Source organism: Crocodylus siamensis, chromosome 9 (genome assembly GCF_052110815.1).
Source record: "Crocodylus siamensis isolate JL-2025a chromosome 9, ASM5211081v1, whole genome shotgun sequence".
In the NCBI taxonomy this organism is placed as follows: domain Eukaryota; kingdom Metazoa; phylum Chordata; order Crocodylia; family Crocodylidae; genus Crocodylus; species Crocodylus siamensis.
Genome location: NC_143403.1, coordinates 57,642,179 through 57,661,109, shown reverse-complemented (window position 1 = coordinate 57,661,109; position 18,931 = coordinate 57,642,179). Strand labels below are relative to the sequence as shown.

The window sequence follows — 18,931 nt, the reverse complement described above, 5'->3', positions numbered from 1 at the left end:
CACATAACAAGGATTTTATTTTTTTTAATTAGTTATTGGAATACAAGCTAAGCAACAAAAAAAAAGCAAACTGCATTCATAAAAATGGTGCATTTATAATGGGAACTGTTTTACAACCATAAATATAGCAACTATCTTATTACACAAATTGGACAGGTTCCAAAACTGCAGAATCTGGGAGCATGTTATATGAAAGCCTGTCCAGTTTGTGTAATAAGATAGTTGTTACACTTACAGTTCCAAAACAGTTTCCATTATAAACATACCAGTGTTGTGAAGGCAACCTACTGTAACATTTTGGTGGGTTTTTTCAATTTTTAATTATTTAATAATTATCCTGTATACCTGTACTCAAAAATGGACAACTATTCGAACTATGAACAAAATTCTTGCTGTACCGGAAAGTGAAAAATACTACTATCTCCTCCCACTGAAATATATCTCCAGTTCCAACTACATTAACAAACAAGGCCAGTAGATGGCTCACACTGCCTTTTTCCTCTTCTAACACATGGGTGAGAGAGAGTCAGAGGTGGGGAAAGAACTGCTGGCTATTAAAGAGATCCCAAAAGTTTGGACTTTTTTCTGGAAGAGTGAGCATCATAACACCTATACTGTGAAGCAGAGAAGGGAATAATAGCTTCTGTAAGGATCTGACTACAAGGGCTAAACAAAGCTTTCTCTCAATCCAAAGATGCCTTTATTCACTGTTACCACAAATGTAAGCAAAGATAAAGGCCAGAAGGGTTCCTAGGAGAAGCCACAGAGCAACTATCAAAAGCACTGGGCAAACCGGCACAGGTAAGCACAAAAGGCTCAAAGAATTTATTTCTAATCTAGACACATAATGAATTATACAGTGAGGTATCTCTGGGTGTTGTCTTTTCTGAATTAATGTCTACTGTTGTTTAACTGATGACACTGCTCATAAAATTAACAGTACTCAACACCTTCTACTTTCACACATCTTGTTTACTACATTTTAATGAAAATACTTTGAGATCTAAACAATACACATTGCATTTTAAGACAGGGAACATGACTCACAAAAAGACATAACAACCCACTTATTATGGAAGCAATAATTGATTTCCTGACATTATGTTTCAATTTTGCTTTAAATTTGGGTTATTTTCCCACAATTACCATGCATACACTATAAAAAGTCCTGAGTTCTGGTTCTAATTATGATAGGCTTTCCTGACTTACGTGCATTCAAATTCCTGGCTATAACAATACATTCATATAAAGTTTTGCATTGGGAAAAAAATTGATAATTGCAAATTAAAATAAATCTATACCAAGGCAAAATTCAGATAAAAAATAAAATACAACTTGTGTGTGCCACTCTAACATCATTATAATTTTCCCTATTGACACTAATTCTGAATGTTGCCCAGCATCTTTATGCCAATCTTTCCATGAATACAGATTACTCTTGAAATAAATGCAACATTTGTTTCAGTGGGCTACATATTATTCAGCATCTTTGGCTTAATAAAATTTAATCTAGATTTGCAATGGTCTAACTAGGTGTGTCTACATGTGCGCTTTAATGTGCAGTAGCCTATTTTATGGCACATTAAAGTGTTGCATAAAAAACATGCTAATACACTAATGTGCAGTAAAAATAGGCTCTTGCGCACTAAGCATCACTAAAAAAGAGTGTACTTTTGTTACTGTGCATTAGGGCAGCCAAATGCACATTTATTTAGTACCTCACATTAGAGGTATTAAATTTAAAGCACATAAGAAAAAGCATATTAATGAATGTGTAGACACACCCACAGAATACAGTATACTGTGTGAAGGTCAAAATGCATACTCAGAAAAAAAAGCACACCGATATTCTAAAAACTGCTTTCAGTGATCTTCCAATAGTATTTTCAAACATACATTTATTCTTTTCAAAGATACATTTTCAAACATACATTTCCTGCCCAAGTGGAGCGGGGGGCTGGCCTCAATGATCTTATGAGGTCCTTTCCAGCACCTAACATCTATGCATCTATTAATTCTTTCTAAATAAAGATGTTAATGACTGCAAACATAGAATTTATCTTGTTTATCAGGGCAGTAAGATGAGGCAGCACCAATAGTAGTTCTCAACCGCGGTGCCACCAAATTCAAAAAAGTTATGGAGGGGTACCCTGAATCTAAAAAGGTTAAGAACCACTGATTTACACCAATGTATTCAGAAGCAATTTTTACACTTTTAAAAACTAATCATGGCAAGTCTGAAGTATAAGAGAAAAGTTAACAGAGCAAAAAAAGAACATAAACTTTCTTAGAAGATGCTAATACCTTTTTTACATTATAGTAATTCATACAGAATTGTATCTAACAAAAGAACATTTGATTTGTGACTAAGAACAAGCATGAGAAACATCAACCTGAAAAGCAGAATAACGTATCTGACTGAGTCAGGTCCTCATCTGAATGTAGCAGTAGGACACACAATTCAGTCTTCCAGACACAGGGATGACAAAATAAATGAAAACAAAAACATGCAGGTAGATATGCATTTTTTTAAATGTCAAATTTAGAATTAGGATGTGTTCTTTTCTTCGCACACAGCCCCCTGCAAGGCAAATGTTGCTCTTGCAACATAACTACAACCTTGAGGCTTTGCCTTAGGCATGTAGAAACTCCATAAAAGGTAAGGAAGTAGCATAGGTGTGACTGATGGCATAGAACTTGTCCATTAGGATCCCTATTTTGCTGATGATAAGAGAAGGAAAAAGCGTTGAGTATGATGTGCTGGCAACTGGAAGAGCTGTTATTTTGTTTGCAAAATAGTAATATTACATGTGATCAAAACAACAAAAAAAACAGGAGACCAAGCACTGGTTATAAATTTTCAATTAAAAAACCCTTTTAATTAAAAAAAAATTGTCAAAAAAATCATTTTATGAAGTCAAACTTCTACAAGAGGCGGGAGAAAATGGCATATTTTTGACCAACTCTTATATCAAAGATCATTTTTACAATACAACAAAATGCCAGATCTCCTCTCCAATGGTTTCCACAGCTGCACACCAAGATCACCAACAAGATGTGAAAGCAGAACCTTCATGGTAAGAGATACTATTTGAACAAAAAAAGCCCACAAATAACAACAAGATTGCCTTTAATTTGTTACTGTGTTTCATTCATAGAGAGCCAATGGGTGAAGGAAAAAAAAGAGTCAAGATGAAGTATACATTCACAATATTTGATAGGGAATTTTGCTGTTACTGGAATCAGTGCTGTAAACCATGAAACAATGTTTACAATAGCTGGCTAATTCACTGTGAATATATAATAGTGAGAGTTGGAGCATTTTCTCCATTAATAAAAGTGTGTGCTTTGTAAGTATTTAACCACCTAATACTGTAGCCATCATTAGTACCAACATGAAATATAACCTTCCACCTTCTACTTCCTAAAAGTCTCATGTAAAGGCAGTTTCTTAGCATGCACCATCAATAATAATATAAATAAGCAGAGACTAATCCATTTATTCTGGCTACCTCCAAACAAAGCTGGCCTAAGAACAGCTGATTGAGTGAAAGTGCCTTAAAACAGTTATTCTGTTTTATTTGCATAATATTGAAGACAGCAAAGTGCAGTGTACCTTAGTATATAATTTCTGGTCACATCTTACCAAAAGTGGCCAGAATACCCAGTACTGACTGCTCTCTGCTTACTTCATTATCAAATCCATGAGCACTTTTTACCTTATAAAGACCCATGATGATACATTACCAATTTAGAGATTCTAAAACAACATTTTTAAAACAACTGTCCCTCCCAAGAGTCTTTGCAAGGATCTGTTTTCTTCATTAACACCAAAAACCTGCTGGGAGTTGCATCAGATGTTTAATGAAAATGAGAAGTAAAATGGAAGTTGTCAGTTTAGGAGACCACAGGATATAACCCCCTAGATTTGATAGTACTACCACTGTACTACTGTTAAGGAAGTTGTTGACCAGCCTTCCAATACTACTCATTAAGACATAGGATGCCAAAATGAAATTCAGCCTTAATACTTAAGATACTAGCCAGACCAATCTCTGGCTCTGTAGTGATCATCTCTGAGAATGATCAAAGGACTGGAGAAGATGAGGGAATTATATACCAGTCGGCCTAACTTTGACCCCTAGAAAGATACTGCAATAACATTATTTAGCCATTAATTTATAAGTATCCTCAGGGTCACATAATAATAAGATAGACAACATGGATATGTGAAAGTCAAGTAATATAAAAATAATCCAATTTCTTTGTTGGAGCAACTGACCAAACACAGTGGTTTTCAACCTTTTTTCATTTGCAGACCCCTAAAAAAATTTGAATGGAGGTACAGACCCCTTTGGAAATGTTGAATGGAGATGCAGATCTCTCTTAATTGTAAGTGTAGGTATTCACATTTTTTGATAGCTCATAGTCATCTTTCGCAGACCCCTTAGACATAGAGAATCTGCAGACTACAGGTTGAAAGCCACTGACCCAGCAAATGAGGGGAAGCAGCAGACGTAGAATATCTTGACTTAGTAAAGATTTCAGCAATATCACATTCAAATAACTAAATTAGGGAAATGTAGCCTAAATGAATTCACCCTAACTTGCGTGTACAACTGGTTGTGCTCTCAACTAGGAGTTATTAATGGCTTGCTGTCTAAAGCTAGGGACAGACATTAAAAAAAGCTGGAGCCTGAGTTGATTCAATCTTTGCAGGTTAGTATAACTTGCCTAGGTTGAACCAATTTGCAACTGCACAGACATTTCCTGTGGACTGAGGAAATGCAGGTCACATGCCTACAATTGCACAGGCCACACACTGGGGGGTGCTAGAACACGCCCTCAGCTACAAGGAAGCTGTGCTGGGGGGAGGTGAGGGCATGGCCAGCCCAGGCAGTAGCCTTCGCTGAACTGCGCAGGGAGGGGTTTAATTCCCCTACCTCACTGGCATGGACCCAAGCCAGGGTCCATCACGCGCTCCCTGCTCACTGCTGCAGCAGAGGGAGTGGGCGCAGCCAGATGCTGACCGGCATGGAGCCCAGAGGCAGAAGGGGCAGGGAATGGGGGTTATTCCCCACTCTACCCCTACTGCCCCTGGGAGACTGCAGCTGCTCACCCCGACTGCTGCCGCTGCTCACTCCTTGCTTGGGGCAAGTGGTGGAAGAAGTCACCTCCTGCCCCTTCTGCTGGATGCTGAAGGGAGGGGAAATAACACCTATCCCTGCCCCATACCTAAGGTGCCCTGCCAGCCAGCATCTGGCCATGCCCCTACTCCCCTGCTGCAGCAGTGAGGGGGCAGGACTCTTGATGGGGACAGCAGCCCCTGTCATGGTGTCTGGGGAATGCAAGCCTCTTCCTGGCAGGGAGGCCATGCTGCAGGGTGGGTATTCCCCCACCGGGAAGGGGTCATGCTGCAGCGGACTGTGTGTGACAGCACCTATCCTCGGAGGGGGCCAGAGCCCCCCAAGCAACCACGCTCCACAGCAGCTTTCCTGCCCAACAGTGTGGGTCCCCCTACTGAGAAGGGGCTTGCGCTTCAGGAAACCATGACAGGGACTGTTGCCACCATCATGGTCGCTCCCCCCACACCACTGTAGCAGCCAAGTGGGGGCAGGGGCAGATGCTGGCTGGCAGGGCCCCTTAAGACAGGGGGGCAGGGAGAGGGGTTCTTCCCCCCTCTGCTCCTGGGGGACCACAGCTGGGTCTGCCCACCCTGACCGCTGCCACTCACTCTGTGCCAGGGGTAAGAGAAGGAATAAGCTCCCTCCTGCCCACCTCCCCCCACCCCCACCTTCTCCCGGACGCCAGAGGGAGGGGATGCTGGAGGAAAGGGGCAGAAGACTTATCCTGCCATTTGCCCCAGGCACAGCGCAAGTGGCAGCGGTGGCAGTCAGGGCAGGCAGACCCCACTGTGGTCCCCGAGCAGGGAATAATCAGAGCTCCCAAAAACTGTGACAGGGGCTGGTGTGCCCATCATGGTTGAGGGAAGTGGCAGAATAAGCCCCATCATGCCCCCCCTTGCCAGATGCAGAGGGGAGGGGGAACATAGGCTACTTGTAGAGCGGGCACCAGGGGCATGTGCCCCCGCAAGATTGGCCACTGTCACTCCTACCTGTCCCTGCTCCAACTGGGGAGCAGAGGGGTGGAGGCAGCCCTGTTTCACTGGAGCAGAGTTCCCAGGACAGAGAGCATGCCAGGATGCTGGGGGACTCTGGTTTAACTTAAATCAGGAAGGCGTCTGGGACAGAATTTACATAAACTGGCTTTGAGCTCAATCACTTAAGTCTGATACTACATTCAACCAAGTTTATCTCAAACTGGGTTTGGCCATTTTGAAACTGGTTTATGTGTATTGAACTTTTGTTCTGTTACAGGTTTAAACTAGTTTCTGATCTTAAACCGACTTATGTGTAACGTCTATCCCTAGATAAACTGTGGTGGCATCTCAGGTGGGCAAGTTCTGATCAATATTGTCATTAGTGACTTGGATAAAGGAATAGAGTTTATACTTACAATTTTTTTTTGAGAGTGATACGAAGCTGGGAGAGGTTACAAGCACTTTGACGCACAGGATCATATTTCAAGATGATCTTAGTAACTTGAAGGAATGATGCCAAATCAGTCAAATGAAATTCAGTGGCAATAAATGCAAACGCATTACAATTAGGAATGAAAAATCAGGCACATAAATACAAAATGGGTAAGAACTGCCTGAGCAATATTACTGCAGAGGAGCTTTGGGGGTTAGTGGACCCCAACCTGAATGAGTTAGTGTGATGCTGTTGCAAAAAGAGAGAGAGAGAGAGAAAGAAAGAGAGAACACACACACACACACACACACACACACACACACACACACACCCCTTCTAAATGCTGGAGTACTCCATCCAATTTGACACATGTGAACAAAAAAAAATCCAAAAACTACTGGAACACGAATGATTTGTTTGGAGAAAGTGATTTATTAAGAAAGGTTAAAAGAACTAGGTTTTTTTAGTCTAGAAAAAAAAGGGAGAAAGGACACAATGGCAGTTTCTTCTAATATGTAAAAGGTTATATGAAAGGAGATACTGACTTGATTAAAGAAAATGTAATTGTGAGAGTAGCAAAGCACAGGAAAAGGATGTCTAGAGAGGCTGTGGAACCCCCTTCATTGGATATTCTAACAGACAGGCAGAATCATCCCTTAGGTGTTTGTCTGAGTACATATAATCTGTTTAAAGTTTGCAGTTTGATATTTAGGTCATCAAGTCTATCGCAAGATAAGACAGTAGGTGTGAAAATCTCCTATGATAGACCACCTCCCATCTGCAGGTAATTTTCCACTAAGCCCACCTTCCATAAATAGCTTTCTGAAAAAAACTCAATTGACTAATCACAGTTGTGCCTAGATATTTTCATATCTTTTGAAATACTTGTAATATTAAGTGTTCCTGCTTTGTTACGTATCTCAGATTTGCACTGTAGTTTCTATAGCTTCTTTTTGAGGACAGACTTCTATTTATTTGCTAAGACAATTCAATGAGCCAAGTTCACACCTCTTACAGCTCCATAAAGATCTTTGGAATTATTTTAATACACTCTCATTACATCCTAAACTATTCATATTTTCCTCGCAGACCTCACCCTTTTCTCTTATAACAAAGACCTTTTTCACTTTTCTATCTCCTGAAAAACTGTTTTAACAAAAATTTTCCAAGATATAAATAGAATAAAATAGACCATTCATATTTTTAATAATAAACCATCCCAAAATGCCAATGGAACTATTGGGAGTCAGGCACATAGGCATTTTTAAAAACACTATGAAACACCTAACTTCACATTAAGAGGTGTCTAAAAATCTGGCTTTTAGTGACTTTTGCAAGATTAGTTCCAGGGCAGCACAGCATTCTTCAGCTTCCCCCAGAGGCACAAACTTCCAGTGATAAATAATTTCAGTTGTGATAGGATTTTAACAATTTTTTTTTATCTTGGTCACATTACTTCAAACAGTCTCCCTCTGCTGGAATACTAGAATAAAGCATCAGACATCTTTGTGACAAAGGGTATGCATATGTTGTAACGGGCATTTTTGCCCCCTGTGTTTCAGTGAAGAATATATTCACAATGCATGCTGCAGTAGATACCTGAGCTAGCTCAAGTACTGGAGGCAGTCAAAGCCTTGAAGCACCAAGATCCAAACAAGCTAATTTACCCTGGAGGGTACTCCATGCTGCTGCAATCAGATTGCTTCAGATACCCAGTTAACTCTACATGGTTGCATCTACACAAGACATTTACTGATTAATTAGCTTTGCAGTAAAATGTCAGCATTACACATGTAACGCTATTAGGCTGGAGTAAATTAATTTGCAAGGAATAATGCAAGGAATCCTACAGTGGAGTAAAGACCACCACCACCACAACACACGTGTAGATGCTGACAGGGCTGGCTGGGACATGACGGTGCTTCAATGCAGGGGCTGCCTGCCAGCTAGCCCTGCATTGAAATACTCTCATGCCCCAGCCAGCCCTTCCGCAACACACTGAGCCAGACTGGAACAACCCCAGGCTGGCAGGCTGACCCCCCAGGCCTCCTGCCAGCCAGAGCTGCTCCAACCTGGCTCAATGTACTGTGATCCCAGGTGCACATGTAAACAAGGTGCCCAGGAGCAATAAACTCCAGCATGATATGCACTGGAGTTTATTGGGTCAAATTAATTTCACATGTAGACATGCCCCATGAGAAGCAGAGTAAAGTAGTCCATGTGGAGTCCTGTGATTGTGCAGATAGGCTGCTTCTGATACCTGGGCTAGCTCCTTTAGACCTATCTTGGGTATGTCTATGCTATACTGTGGTGCACAGTGCACATGTATCCATGATTGTCATTAGCATATTCTTTGGAACAAAGAGAGCATCTTTACCGAGCATTTTGGAACAAGACACCACTGAAAACCCTCAGAACACGATGGACCCTTGTCACCCAACTTCTAATTGAAAACACCATAAAAGGTTCACAGAGCTCAATGTGGCCTATGAACTAGCTGTGAACCACTTACCACATCCTTGCAGATCACCCCAGATTCACAGATCATATTCTGAGGACCTCTGCCATAAGAGTTAAAAAGAGGCCTTGACAGGGATTGTCCAGTCTCCCTAGAGATGTGCTCAAGGAAAAGCTTGTGGGTTAATTGCTACTAGTTCCATTGATGAACTGCTAATGAACATGGGGAAGAAAGAAAGAAAAGCATATGGACACTAAAGAAACTGACTCCACCATGCCTGGATCTGACACTGTGTGTTAACAGCAGTAAAATTGCAGCTTGTATATGAATATTAACAGAAATATGTTTCTCTTTGTTTCCCCTTATCATGCACAAAAACAGAATTAAGCTATATTTTGTTTAATGAGGGGTGTTGATCTAGAGTTCATGCTGTCAGCTCACATTTACATCATTAGATAACGCTGCAATAGAAACCAGTGAGGTGCAAAATCTCTCTGGAATGTACGGCAAGAGCATTGTGACTATGCATAGAAGCTGTGACTTAGATTTTAAATACAGGCTCCAAGACCCCACTACTATAAGAGAATATCATATGCAGTATAGTTCAACAAGACCCCCAAGGAGTCTGCATTTCTTAAAGAAAACACCCATTGCTTAAGCATAGTAACATGACAGAAATCCAAATTTCACACTGGCACATAGGGAGTTACAGTTACAATTACCAAAAGTGCTCAGAACTCATTCCAGTGGGAGGGGGAACAACATTAAGCCAGCACCCAGCACTTCTAAAAATCCCTCCTGCAAGCAGTCACCACATAAAGGGCAGACATAAGGCTACACCCCACTTGCCTCACACCAAAACCCTATGTTGGGTGCTTAGCTTCATGCATTTCCTCTATGCACAAGTGAATCTAATCTTGCAGAAGTCAAAATCTGTGCACTGACATAAGACTACTCTGGGCATTCTTTGCATGCACCTATGTTGGAAAATCATGCTCCCACATGCGGACTACGGTGCTGCAGCACTTGCACACACTTTGGTATAAAGAAGTCTCCTCCTGGCTTTGCATGAGCCTAAACACATCATAAAAACTTACTGAAACTTAGTAATACCCATCTGGGTCTACAGGCAACCCCTGCTTAATGCTGTTTCACTATAACACTCATTTAAAAATGGATACCTGATTTCACTTAGCGTTTTCGTTATAATGCTCACGGTCACCATCTTGGTCATTAAAAACAATTGCAGCCACCATCTTGGGTCATCAAATACTTTTGGTTTCACTTAACGCTCGTTTTTTTCAGGAACCAATTAAAAGCACTAAGCAGGGGTTGCCTGTAATGGCACTTGCACTGTTAAATACTCCCCCGCCTTGTCTAATTCTTATCAAAGAATCTCTTGTATTTGACAGCTTGTCTAAATAGCCCAACTACACAGTTGATTGAACAAAAGATATCATTTTAAGAAATCCTTGTCTCCTGCACTGGACCATCACAGCTACAACATCAGTCTTACACTACCACTTATCCACTTATTACTAAGAAGTCTTTTTCACTGCTGGCCTGAATGACATCTGTTCCCAGAGTTCATTGCCAAACATTTTCTCTATTATGAAGTTGACCTTGACTCTTACATCAAAGTGTACTTCATCTCTTTGTAGATACATAAGGAATACTTATGGGGGTACCCATAGGAGTGGAGGCACAGGAACTATGTTACCAGGTGTAACAAGCAAATCATGGAGCTTATTTGCAGTGCAACCAAGATAAAATGTATCACACAGCGGAGAGATGTGAAGGCCCAGAAAAACACCAGAAATTTTGGGGAAAAAACAGATTTTTTTTTCCTGAAAAATTGAACATTTTTGGAAAAATGAAAAAACCTCTTATGAAATATATTCTTTCAGAATGATGAATAAAATGTTTAAAACAAAGTGTTCATATATTGCTACCCTTTACTCCACAAAAATATTTTCTAATAACTATGTAAGAGGAAGACTTTTATGTAAGACAGTATCAGATCATTACAATTCCTGTCTACCAAGGACAAGCAGTACAGTACAACTCCCAAATGCAAAAGCAAGATGCATTTCTGTCCCCAGGAGGCACTGCCATTTCCACAAGAGAATAAAGAAGGATTCAGTGCCTTCTTTGCTTGTGGACTTTTCTATTGTTAACTTTCAATCTAGAGGTTGGTGGATCTGCTCCTGTCCTCCTGATTGGCCTCAAAGGGCTGGGAGTGGACACTGGCAGCAGCATCCATTTGTTCCTGTAGAGATTAGAAACAAGGAGCTTATTGCCCTGTTTGCTCAAAAGCCTCAGGAGAGGAGACAGAGCAAATCTAAAGCTTTTGGAGTTGGAAGGAACCTGCCTCCTCTTGGCCCTATGACCTTGAGATCCACAGAAATACAGAAGCAGCACAAAGGAGCTGAAAGAAAGTATACTTCTTTATTGAAAGGTATGAGTTTGAATTTCTCTGAATTCAGCACATTAAACTATATTTTAACTACATTAGTATATTTTCATAACCTATGTCATTCATAATTGAATTCCTACTAATCTGATGTTTTGTGACAAATCACCCAACCTTAGCAGTGAGGTGAGGTCTGCAGGGCAGGGAAGTTGTTCACAATTAACTCTCCTCCATCCATTACTAAATTTGTTCATGCTGTAGCTTCATGTTTATATATGCAAGCCAGCCACTAGATTACATTTTTTTTTTTCCTCTTCAGCAAAATGGTGCAACCAATTTCTAGCATATGGATGCATTTCCACGCTGCACATTATTGAGAAAAAAATGTGATTTGCAAATACTGTCAAATGAAATATGCATTTCCAAATGCTACTGGGATGACCAAACACATCCTAGTATGTAAGAAGTGTCCTGCAGACATTAAAAAATCCTTCATAGGTGTAAGTGAGGAGGAGGTAGGTCATGATGATGAAAGTGCAAGTAGCTCTTTCCAATGTTCTTGATCCAGAAGTCCTCCTACTGCTGCTGCTATTTCTTCTTCTTCTTCTATAACATCAGCATCACAAAGGGTTGCTAAATCAACATCCTCAAGTAACCAAACATTGCAACCAACTGTATATAAAAGACTCTCAATAGCTTCATTTGTAGACAAGATGACACATGAAGATGAGGAAAAAATTCACCAAGCTCTTGCAAGAGCAATATATTCTCCTGGGATGCCATTGTCAATAACTGAAAATGCATACTGGCAGGAAGCTTTTAAATTAATAAGACCATCATACTATTTGCCCAGCAGACATTCTCTGAGCAAGCTTCTTTTAGAGTCAGAATATGAATGTGTAATGCAATCTGTGCAAGGAAAAATTAATGAAGCACTGTGTCTTGCAGTACTTACAGATGGATGGACTCGTGTGAGGAAAAGGAATCATAAACCTTGTGGTAACAGAACCTCAACCAGTTTTTTTACAGAAGCATTGAAACAGAAGAGAACAGGCATACTGCAAAGTATATCAACAGTAAAATATGTGAAGACCTACAGAAGATTGGAAGTGGTAAAGTATTTCCTTTGCTGACTGACAATGCAAGCAACATGAAAGCAGCATGGGAGATCATAATGGATAAGTATCCACATATTACTGCTATAGGATGTGCATCCCATGGGCTAAACTTGCTTCTAATGATGTCATGAAGTTGGACACTCTGCTAAAGATCTACAGAAGAGCAAGAGAAGTTATAAAACATGTAAAAGCTACTCATATTGTAGCTGCAGTCTTTAAGAAGAAGCAGGAAGAAAAGAATGCAAAGAATCAAATAGAGACACTCAAACTCTGTAGTAAAACTAGATGGGGTGGAGTGGTGATCTCATTTGAAAGTTTACTAAAAACAAAGAAGATCTTCAAGAAATAGTAATAATTGAGGATCTTAGTGCCCAGAGGTGTAAGGAACACTGTACTTGATGAGGATGTCTTTTGGGTTCAGCTGCAGAACTCCCTGAAGATTCTAAAGCCAATTTCTTCAGCAATCACTGCATTTTAATCAGACAGTGAACTTTTGTCAGACATTCATTGCTAAGTGGCCCAGATAAAATCAACTGTTTCTGAGAATCTAAATGTATCTCTGCTTACAAGTACAGAAGAAAAGTGAAAGACTTTATTAACAGATGGGAAGAATTTTGTTGCCAATCAATTCATGCTGCTGCAAAGCTTCTGGATCCAAGATTCAGAGGCAGAAATGTTAGTGATGATAGCATTGCTACTGCATTTGACTGGATTACTAAACAAGCAACACACTTAGGACTTGATGTCGGAAAAGTACTTTCAAATGTTGCAAAATATAGAACATCTTCAGGTATTTGGTCCAGGAATGCATCCTGGAACTCTATAAAGCATATTCCTCCTGCAACATGGTGGCAAGGCCTTTGCACAACATAGCCTCTGACTCCTCTTGCTTCTTGCTTGCTTCAGATTCCTCCATCTTCTGCAGCATGTGAAAGAAACTGGTCTATGTTTGGAAATACTCATACCAAATCAAGAAATAAACTAACATGTGAAAGAGTAGAGAAGCTTGTCTCAATTCAGGCAAACCTTCAGTTTTCAGAAGTCCATGAAGATGATAAAAATGAAGAATCAGAACAATCAGAAGCCGCAGAAACTGCTGATAGTGATAGCTCAGAAAACAAGACTGATTAGCTATTTTTCCCAGATTTTCCATTTTTTTCTGGAAAAAGTTTTTTTTTTTTCCATGGCTTTCCAGAAATCTTACCTCTCTAGGCAGGTACCCCAGCCTGTCTACATGATGTCATGTCACTGTTTCATTAAAAGCAGCTTAGTTCTGCAAATGGCAAAGAGATGCTGAAATTAGTGTTTCCTAAGCCAAAAGCTGCATTGTTTATAACTGTCCTACTGGATGATTTGCAGCAATGCCGTTATGAGTTTTGTATGTATAAACCAAGGAGGGAGGAAAAACGCAGATTATGCTGAGGAGAGGTACAAACAACAGGTAGGTGCTGGCTGCTACTGGCTTTCAATGAGGCTTTGGCACCCAGGTGTCATTCATGCCTTTGAAAAACTCTCCAGCAATGACAAAGAAAAGCAAACACTTTTTTCTTCTTCTTCTGACAGTACAGACAGATAAAGGTGTCCACTGACCAGATGATGGCCTTTGGTGGTTCCCAAGACCCCTGTGCCATGTGCTTTCTCTACAGCATTGGCAAGATAGGAGATAAGGAGAACAAGGACTATTCGAAGTTGTTGTGTGACCTGCTGAACAAACGTCTAAAAATACCTGTAGACAGGTAAGTTTACAAAACAATTAGCCTAATTTGGGTTTTTTATTTTAACAACCTCTTTGAAAATACCAAAAACCCCAATTCTTATAAACCCAAATGTAAACTAAAAATAGGAAGAGATATATTTCATTAACCTAAATGTTAGGAGGGTTTAGGTTTGGTTCTGAGGACCCCAGTTAAACTATTATTGCTGTCTGGGGTGTCCATGGATTTCTGATGTGAACACAAACTGCTGTCCAGACACAATAACCTGACATGGACCAGAGAACAGAACTGATGATGTGGATAAAATAAGAACTGAAACTAAAGCAAGTTGAACACGTCAGTTTAAAAAACATTTGAAAAATCAAGTGATTACTACTAGTCATACTGATTTTAGGGTTTTCATTGTTCTAGATGTTGTATAAACACATTACAATCATACAGATTACTGAACCTACAAGTAATTTGAAAATCTAATTTACTTATGATGTCTGTCTGTTTTTTCCAGTAGTCAGTTGTGATCAAATATATTTTTGGGTGCTTATTTGCTAGCACTCCAATGCTGAACTAAGGTGCAAATAAATATTGCAGAAAAGTTAGCTTTAAAAGGTTTCCATTTAAAGAAGTGTTTCTGTTGCTCTTCCAAAGCACACTAAAATCACCAATGTCACTTTGTTATTTAAAATATAAAATTCTGAAAACACTCGCCTAAGGAGGAGGGTGAGAGAGAGAGAGAGAGGAAAGCAAAAGAGAATTTTAAAGCACAAACGGTCAGGGAATTTAAGAAAAAAATATGTAACGGTGGCAAATGTCTGCTACAACTTCTTGAGAAGGAGAATGAAATCTACAGAACAGTGAAATGTAGACAACTTCTTAAGGAATATGGGGCAGGAGTATTTGACTGCAAATATTCACGTTTTGCCAAGTGAATTCCACAAAGCTGGAGAGTGTTTCTCTCTTCTCTTTCAGAACCTACATCTGCTACTTTGAAGTGAGTGCTGCCAGTGTGGCTGGAATAGCACCACCTTTGCATAAGGCGAGTGCCTTATTTGCTTTAAAGTGAAAGGCGAGGAAATTCACTTTCTTAGTTTCGTGACTGTGCTCACCACAGTTCCAGGCCTGTGCAGACTCGAGAACCAATGGCTCCTTACTTGATATGCATACCTACTGCTGTTATAACACATACATGACCCACCTATAGAAAATAAGTAAAGACTTGGGGAAACTACCATGGGTGCAAGCCTTTCACTTAATTTTAAGAGAAATGGGAAGTTGCAGACATACTTTCACATGCTCTAGATGTGGAGATATGGTCTTTGTCTGTGTAATCTTACTGTAAGTAGGGTTAGGTGACACTGGCTTGGTCTCTACTCATTGTTCTCAACCTTTCTGGACCGAAGGTGCCTCTTACTGGACTTGAGATACAGAACTTAAGGAGGGGTGAATTGAGAAGTTAAGGCGCATTAAGGTAATTTAGGCATGCATCTACATGTAGGTACACTAATGCGCATTAAGGCACATTAAATTTAGGTGCAAATAGCTAAGTCCCATTAGCTTACATGCAGATGCACTAATACACATTAATGGTGCATTAGTGCATCTACATGTGCTCTAATACAACTTAGATATTTACACCTAAATTTGATACCTGCTTTAGGCAGGTATCAAATTTAGGCTCACACTGCTTTAAATCGCCATTTTTAAGGTACATTAAGGGCACACTCATGTAGACACACACCCTTAATGTCCCTTAAAAATAGTGATTTTAAGCTAAGCTTGCTTAAGAGGCATGTGTAGACGTGCCCAGTATGTAGCAAATATTTCCCTATTGCAAGAGATGAATACCAGATGCTAGTATATAGAATATCAAGTAAGTAGAAAAAACCCAGTCTTCATTCCCCTTTTCATCAACTGACCAATTTGCTGTAACAATGAAGCATTGAGCAAGACTCAGAAGAGACGGTGGGAGAAGCACAACAAGTCATTACTAGTGTTCACACTGATGTATTAATTATAGAAGAAAGATGTACCATGTAAATGTTAATCTTTCAAACCCTGATCAGATGAGGTCACCCTGGCATCAAAAGTAATATAGGAAGATTGGATCCAACTCAATTTCAGCCTCCCTTTTAACTGCACAGATAGCTTTCTCAGGTAGTGAATAACTTCAGTGCCTCTCCCAAGATAGGGAACTAAATCAGGGTTGTGTCTTTTAGGTTGCCTTCAAATTGCAACCACAGCATTCAAACAATGATGCTGTGTCCCCAGCCTCATTTTTGTGGAGAGCAATTAAGCTAAAAGCCACTACAGTGATCAAAGAGCTATACCCGGTAGAGTGATGTGTGAGTTCACGACCAGATAAGCATGGAATAGATTTGACTTATACTGTATATTGTTGTCCCTTGAGCAGCATTTAGGGTTGTTTTCAATAGGAAGAGTAACTGCTGACAAAACACAGGGTTTTTTTTGATGCAATCCTATTTATTTACCAAATAATGTTCAAAGTGTCCTGCTTCCCTAGACACAGAAAACCCACAGCCCCCCATAAAATGATCAGTGTTTCACTATTAAGAGATAAGTTGGTGAAAATCTATTTGAATTAAAAAAGAAAATTTAACAATACTCTTTTTAACAGAAATTAAAATTTACCAATACTCTTTTTAACAGAAAGCATTCCACCTTTATTATATTGGGATAGTAAGAGATAAAAAAAATTAACCAGGTATATATCTTGATGATCTGCAGTCCTGAAATGTATAGGTTTCTAAGAGGCCCCATGTCATAAACCAAGTTAAAACCTTTTGTAATTGCTGAAGTCCTCCATAATGTCTTCAAAAAGTGATTTGGGGGCTCTGCCTGCCTTTTGGCCCTGATATGACATTGGAACATGGAACCTGATCATTTTTGTAAAGCTTCAAGCTTCCTGCACCTTAGCTTATAATGCACATTCCTTCCCAAGCTATTCATTATTACCAGTATTATTAAAATATATAGTCATGCTTAGGAAAGAACAGATGGCCCGTGTCATAGTTTAAAAGAACTGCTCAGTATCCAGAAAAAGAATAACTAAAAAACTGTGTACAAATGAAGCTCAACAGTGGACCACTCACTGACACAGCAAGTTACACAAGCGTATGGGAAGCTTTAGTAATTTGAAAATGCAAGCCCTGTTTTTGAGATCAAACTATACATAGTAAGCAGTTTGCAGGCCAGGTCCTAGGCCAATTTATGTCATCCCCCCCCCACACACACACACATACGCACCTTTTTTGAAGGGCAAGCCCTCCAGCTTGGTGTGAGGAAGCAGGAAAAGAAGGAACCCTTTGGGGCCAACAAGCAAAAAAAGGTCAGCTTCCAGGCAAGTTTTGCTAGGGAAGGTCTGCTTGGAAGAAGAGCAGTAAGAGAAAGAAGGCAGATTAAGAGACCCAGGGAAATGGCTGGAGGATGTTGCAATGCCAGAGCCACTGTCACTGCCTCTGCTTGCACCTGTGAGGTTTCTGTCCAGGCAGAACCGCTCACCATTGACACTTCCACCCAGATCCAGGTTTGGCACTGTGGTGATTGTGGCTTGCAGGTTCTGGGGCCAGTTTTGTTAAAAGTCTTCATCGATGACCTGGAAGATGGCATAGAGTGCACCCTCAACAAGTCTGCAGATGACACCAAACTGGGGGAGTAGTAGATACGCTGGAGAATAGGCCTAGGATTCAGAATGACCTAGACAAATTGAAGGATTGGGCCAAAAGGAATTTCATGAGGTTCAACAAGAACAGTGCAAAGTCCTGCACTTTGGATGGAACAATCCCATGCACCTATATGGACTGGGGGCTGACTGGCTGGGAAGCAGCTCTACAGAAAAGGACTGGGGGGTTACAGTGGACAATAAGCTGAATATGAGCCAGCAGTGTGCCTTTGTTGCCAAGAAGGCAAATGGCAATACTGGGCTGCATCGATAGGTGTGTTGCCAGCAAATCAAGGGAAGCGATTATTCCCCTCTATTCAGGACTGGTGAGGACACATCTGGAGTACTGCGTTCAGTTTTAGGCCCCCCACTACAGAAAGGATGTGGCCAAATTGGAGAAAGTCTAGTGGAGAGCAACAAAAATGGTGAGGGGGCTGGGGCACATGACTTATGAAGAAAGACTGAGGGGACTGGGCTTGTTTAGTCTAGAGAAAAGGAGACAAAGAGGATTTAATAGCAGCCTTCAAGTACTTGAAGGGAGGTTTGAAAAAGGATGGAGCAAGACTGTTCTCAGTGGTGGCAAATGACAGAACAAGGAACAACTTGCTGCAAGGGAAGTTTAGGTTAGATATTAGGAAGAATTTTCTCACTAGGAGGGTAGTAAAACACTGGAACAGATTACCCAGAGAAATGGTAGAAGCTCCATCCTTGGAGGTTTTCAAATCCCAGCTACACAAAGCTTTGGCTGGGATGATCTAGTTGGTGACTGTCCTGCTTTGAGCAGGGGGTTGGACTAGATGACCTCCTAAGGTCCCTTCCAACTCTAACTTTCTATGATTCTTATATGCTAAATATTATTATAATGAAAATTAAATCCTCCATTACACAATTTCTCCCATGTGCCCCCCAGAGGTGTCTTGCATACCAGTTTTGGAAACCCTGTTCTAGAGCACTGGGGTTGACAGACCCCAGGGGAAGACAGTAGGATCATGCAATTGTATGCCAAAGAAATAATATG

The 18,931-nt window shown here is 40.4% G+C and overlaps 1 pseudogene across 1 annotated transcript; it reads left to right on the top strand.

The window, feature by feature from the left end:
* The first annotated feature begins 554 nt into the window (after nucleotides 1-554).
* Nucleotides 555-15,269, top strand: LOC149857665 (macrophage migration inhibitory factor-like; annotated as a pseudogene). The gene is made up of 3 exons (XR_016444176.1): nucleotides 555-801; nucleotides 14,086-14,258; nucleotides 15,204-15,269. The product of XR_016444176.1 is annotated as a macrophage migration inhibitory factor-like (transcript).
* Nucleotides 15,270-18,931: the final 3,662 nt, after the last annotated feature.